This window comes from Bidens hawaiensis, unplaced genomic scaffold (genome assembly GCF_021521415.1).
Source record: "Bidens hawaiensis isolate Kalapana, Puna unplaced genomic scaffold, B.hawaiensis_p1.1 tig00011542_1, whole genome shotgun sequence".
NCBI lineage: Eukaryota > Viridiplantae > Streptophyta > Magnoliopsida > Asterales > Asteraceae > Bidens > Bidens hawaiensis.
The window spans coordinates 104,817-111,452 of record NW_027491904.1 but is presented as its reverse complement, the minus strand read 5'-3'; positions in this window follow the sequence as shown (position 1 = coordinate 111,452).

Genomic DNA, 6,636 nt, shown 5'->3' with positions numbered 1-6,636 from the left:
ACCGGTTGGTATATCCCAAGTGGTCCGCCCCATGCATCTCTAGGTTCCACAACTCATGTTCCAGTTTCTGCAATTCATTCTTTGGGCAGAAATGTTTCAAAACAAGATCCTTAAGCTCTGCCCAGGTCATGCGGTTTGTCGCCGCCTGACCTCGAGTCTGTACTATGGCGTTCCACCATGTCAAGGCATGGTCTGTGAACGTACAGGTGGCGTACTTAACGACACAATCCTCGGGACAGTTGCTGATATTTACCACTGATTCTATTTTCTCTAACCATTTCACTAACCCATTCGGTCCTTCCGACCCGTTAAATTCTAAAGGCTTGCATAACATGAAATCCTTGATTGAACAACCCCTGGATGGTCCAGTGCGGTTGGTCTCTACAGTAGGGATAGGGCCATTACTGTCGGTAGCGACCACCGTAGGCGGTGCGTCATTACTCGGCATAGTGTTGTCGGTAGGTGGAGGATTAGCATTATGATCCCCGCCATTATTTATGGGCGTTTGATTGCTCGGAGGGGTTGGATTAGACGAATTATTAATGCTGGCGGCGATGCGCGATACTATATCCGGTATCGCCGCCTCCAACTGTTGAGCAATCAAACGGCTCACATCTACTTCCGATACTTTCGTTGATCGTTTCGGTGCCATTCTACACAATCATCAAAGAAATATATATAATCAATACCATCTCAAAATATAAAACACAATACATACTTCATTCATTAGTAAACATTGATTCATATTACACAAACATCAATTTACATACTTCCAGTCAACATTACATAACTACGTTTTAATACAAAGGGCCTATGTTGGTATCATCCTCGACATAACCCGCAATGGGTCAGTGCTTGAATGATACCCAAAAGTATCGATAATGATATGCCCTACAAGAGACCCCCTATGGGCCAGTGGTTGTACTATAGCTAAACAAGATTCACTCCGTGTTAGTATCACCACTAACTACTTACACGGAGTATCAAAAAGCGGTTCAAAATTCTACCATCCAACACGTCTACACATGGTGGTAAACCAACCCCACCAACACCGCCACCAGCACCACCAGCACCGCCATCATAACCCGCATTCGGGTTTCCATCTGGTCGATCAACCAGTGGGAGTATGAGCACTCCCTTTTTAACTGGTTGATAGCATACTGGTGGTCCAGTATGCTGTCCCCGAGGTACGCCCGCCTCTGTACCCCCACGACCAGGGCGGCAGAGTGCTCGTTCACCTGCTCGGTGAGAACACGTAGCCAAGCCGCCAAGTCCCGCTCCTGCCTTGGCAGACCCCACACAGGTAGGGTTGCAGGTTCGGGTTGGGGGCGGGAAGACTCGCCCCGGTGGTATGTGGATCTGGGTGGGGTAACAGTGGGCGGAACATACGGGGCACTGATCCGCGCCGTGAGGCGAGGACCGCGCCTGAGGGGAATCGGGGCGGTCTGTGGTGCGGGCGGGGTAGGAGACCTGGTAACCCTAGCAGGGGAGGGTACACTAGCACTCCTAGCTGGGGTGGTCTGTCTAGAAGTACTATGACTAGCCTCCGAAGGCTCGGAGCTGGGTGCTACACTTGGGCTTCCAGAGGCCCCGGAACTAGCCTCTTCCGGGTCCTCTTCCGTCGACACACTAGGTGTTCTTGCCATTATACCTGCACACAAGTTAACAAACATATAGTCCTTTTCGTAGTGTAATTCATAATTAAATTAACACATACTTATTTATACAACTTTACCACATAATAATATTATCATATATTTACACATATGTTGCCAATTTTACCTATTTAAGTCCCCCGTGACTTCCCCTGAATTCCCTCGTGCAGACAAGTCTGTTATTATGTTCCGGACCATAATAACTCACTTGTCCATCCAAGTTCATCCCGATCTCGTCACAATATATTATTAGTTGATATTCAGATCCTATAATACTTGAGCTACTGGTTATATTTTAGGTATCTTTTTCAGACATCCTAATTCTTTATAACCAATGGCTCTGATACCAAGTTCTGTAACACCCCGTAACCGCAGCGGAAACGTACACGGGATGCAACAGACACATCTGATATCAACAGCATTGCTTATAAAGAAAATACCACTACATTAATTTATAACATATTACATTGTTGCGAGTTGCGTTACTGTCTAGGTGTTACACACATATATTACCAATAAAACATTAATAAATTCATTACAAAACATAGAGCAGCAAGCTTCCAACAGGTAGCACAGATAGTTAAGCACATATCAATCATTCCAACTTGGGCATACCTAGAAAACATGTAAAGAAAACGGGTCAACTACGAATAGTTGGTGAGTTTCACTAATTTAAATAAACACTGACAAATCATTTTAATAATCATTTATTAGCAATATAATCATGCTGGGAACTATGATACCCCAGAACATTTCCATTAACTTTCTGGGAACTATGTTACCCCAGAACAATAATAACCCCTGGGAACTATGTTACCCTAGAACAATAAATACCCCTGGGAACTATGTTACCCCAGAACAATAATAACCCCTGGGAACTATGTTACCCCAGAACAATAAATACCCCTGGGAACTATGTTACCCCAGAACAATAATAACCCCTGGGAACTATGTTACCCCAGATCAATAATAACCCCTGGGAACTATGTTACCCCAGATCAATAATAACCCCTGGGAACTATGTTACCCCAGATCAATAAATACCCCTGGGAACTATGTTACCCCAGAACAATAATAACCCCTGGGAACTATGTTACCCCAGAACAATATAACCCCTGGGAACTATGTTACCCCAGAACAATAACACATTATAAACATTTTATATATTCTATGCATCAGTCCATATATATATAAATGTACAAGTATTTCCATACGATCGGTATGTACTTAAATACTTTAAATAAGACATGTTTTCCGCCCCGGGAAAATATAATTAAAACAATTCATTAAAAGGGGCTCGTGAAAACTCACCTTTGGTGAGTCGATGAGTAATATAAGGAACAGCTACGTGCCTGGATCTGTAATATAATACCTAGCCGTTACTATACAATTCTCATAACTTAAATATGTATAAATCGGTACATCTGGGAACACTGTTAACCCAGTACTGTACTCGATTCGGGGACAATGTTAACCCCGTGACACTTCTAAGGACTCAGATTGACATTGCTTAGAGTTTGACAGTCAATTCAGTTAAGGTGATGAAATTATAGCTCGGTTTGACACCCCGTTTGGCCGTGGGGCCCGTTTCCGGTATTTCGGTGCCGGAAACGGTAAAATCGGGTAAAATTACCCAAATCATCCGAATTATTTTCGGATGATTTATTTTTACTTAATTTACTTAGATTTATGAAAATGGTCTATTTTAAAGTTTTTTCGTGTACCAGTCAGCTCGCTTATGCGAACTTTGCCGGTTTACACGTTTTAAGCTTTAACTAATTGTTTTTATGTTCATTTTAGTACAAATAATTACCCGTTTAGTCTCGGGTCTTGAAATTTTGTTCAAAACTTATTTTGACAGAAAGAACATTTTATAAAATTTTCCAGATTTATTTTCCTATATTTGCATTTATTTATCTATTTTTAAATCTTATTAAAACACTAAATATATCAAAAATACCAAAACACTTTAGGAAAATTTCCAAATTTTTCTGGGATGATCTTTATCATCCTCATAACTTTCTGGAATTTTCCCAGATTTATTTTCCTACATTTACATTTATTTATCTATTTTTAAATCTTGGTAAAACACTAAATATATCAAAAATACCAAAACACTTTAGAAAAATCCCAAATTTTTCTGGGATGATCTTTATCATCCTCATAACTTTCTGAATTTTCCAGATTTATTTTCCTACATTTACATTTATTTATCTATTTTTAAATCTTGGTAAAACACTAAATATATCAAAAATACCAAAACACTTTAGAAAAATCCCAAATTTTTCTGGGATGATCTTTATCATCCTCATAACTCCCTGGAATTTTTCCAGAATTTAAAACTTATTTTTCAAGCCATTTTTACCCAAAACCGAGCTAGAAAGCCCTAGAACTCGTTTCACCGAAAAGCCTACTTAGACTTTTCCAACTGAGCTCAAATTTTGTGGGTGACTTTTATATGTTATAAAAAGCTTATCTTAAATTTTCCGGAATTTTTCATCATGTTTTGCTATTTTTCACTATTTTTGGCCAAAACCAAGCATTAAATTCACCAAATATTCATCTTTTATCCAAAAATTACCAAAAATTCACAGATCTCATATTTTCATGTGTAGATCATCTCTGTGAAATTTCGTGACCCGACTCTAAGCACACGTAAATCTGTCCATTTTTTCATAACACACGAAAACCGAACTATTTTGTGTTTTCTAGCTTTAGATCGCAAGGATCTCGGTTTCTAGCCTTGCTAGCCGCTAGATACAACACTTACAAGCACAACAACACCACACCAAGCAAACTATACCAACAATCAAGCCATCTCTTTCAAAATGTCGGTTTTTAAGTAAAAATAAAGATTTTAACCGTAAAAATCTATTCTAAACACTTTTAACTAATTACTTGGATCAAGATCCTTTGTATAACTTGTATACATCCTTTGATCACACAAGAACCGGTTCCATCTCGGGTTTTCACCCATATTTCACTTGGAACTTTCTTTTCTCAAGGGTTGTGAAATTAACAACAAGATTCAAGCTTCAAAACAAGTATTATACCTTGTGGATTTGGTTAAAACTCAATGATTTGGAAGAACACTTGAATACTTGAGAGGATTTTGGAGAGTTTGTGAAGTAACAAAAGAAAAAAGAAAGGAAATGTGTGTGTGTATACATGGCCGGCCATGGGGGGGGTGTGGGGGGGGCCCACATCTCAAACCATGGCCACATATCTAGATTACGCAATCCAGATAATGTTGTGGATAATCTGGTTCAGTTCGTTTCTCGTTTAAACTCGTAATTCGGCTTGAAACGAGCCTAAAATGGTTGTTTTTCGGGTTAAAATAAAATTTATATAAAACTGATTTAAAAACTTTAAAAACTTAACCCATGACATTAAAACATCATATTATTAATAATCACGCATCTTTTTCGGCTTGATTGATCGTCTCTTGCTTGATTTGGTGTTAAAGGTTTCGTTTAGCGTACCGACGTACCATTAAATCGAAATCCTTTTTCTGTGCTATAATTCACCTATCCCGAAGCATTCATACCTCGTAAACAACACTAAACATTATATACTTCGTCTATAATGTAATTCCCGATTCATTCGGGTTTTCAATAATCGTTCATTGGTTAATTGTAATTCCAATACGATTCGCTATATAATCGAGTATGATTCGTACTATGAATCATATATACTCGTATATATGTACTATAACTCATATAATCAATATTTAAATGACACGTAAATAGTATATTCCGGCTAGGGTATACCTGGATTTGCCGGAATCGTTACATATATCTTCTTCATTTGTTTGATCTTGTGCTCCAGTGATTTTCATTTTAAATCTTGAAAGTATTAAGAAAAATAATAAGTGTATAAAAAAGACATTATGATATTTTAATAAGAACTTTATTTATATGAAAACAAACAGTACATGAAGGGAACTACATAATTAAAAAAAATGACAAACACACTTAATTATTGTATATAACAATTGTCGTCAAGCACATTTGTTTCAGAGATCCACATCAAAGTCTGCAATGCTCAGCTCAACATTGAGATCATCAAAATTATCAACATGGTTCACTTCTTTCTCTTTTCCTGTAAGAGTGGCTTGGTACCGTTCACACAGATGTGGAGCTGTGCGACAAGCCTTTGCCCAGTGGTTTGTACTTCGACATCTAAAACAGGGTGTGCCATTGTTTTCGGACCTACCAGCTTCATTCCATTTATTGTGGTGGTTGGAATTGGTATTCTGTGGGAGATGATAATTATTGGCTCTCTGGTTACGACCACGACCGTAAGAATTAGTGTTCCATTTGAATGAATGCTTACGATCATTAAAATGCCTTTTGTCAAAATGATCATGGCCTCGTCCACGACCTTGTTCCCATTTATTACCAGAATTTTTATGTGAATTTTTGTGAGCAACATTTGCTTCTGGTATTGCTAATGATCCCGTGGGACGAGATTGATGATTTTCATCAATAATTCATTATTCTTTTCTGCTACAAGGAGAAATGCATTTAGTTCAGAGTATCTCCTAAAATTCTGCAATCGATAATGCGTTTGCAAGGTCATATTTGATGCATGAAATGTGGAGAAAGTTTTCTCCAACATATCTCCCTCGTTAACAGTTTGCCCACAAAATCGGAGCGTTGAGCATATTCTAAACAAGGCAGAGGTGTACTCATTTACTTTTTTAAAATCTTGAAACCTGAGATTGTTCCATTCATCTCTGGCAGTGGAAAGTAGAACTTCCCTTTGATGGTTAAATCCGCTTTTTAAATCCTCCCACAAAATGCATGGATCCTCACAATTTGAATACTCAAATTGTAACATCTCATCAATGTGTTTGTGGAGGAAGACATCGGCTTTTGCCTTGTCTTGATCCTCGCAATTATTTCCCACTGTTATCGTATCCAAAACACTCATTGATTTGAGATGTCGCTTGACATGTGCCGTCCATGACATATAATTA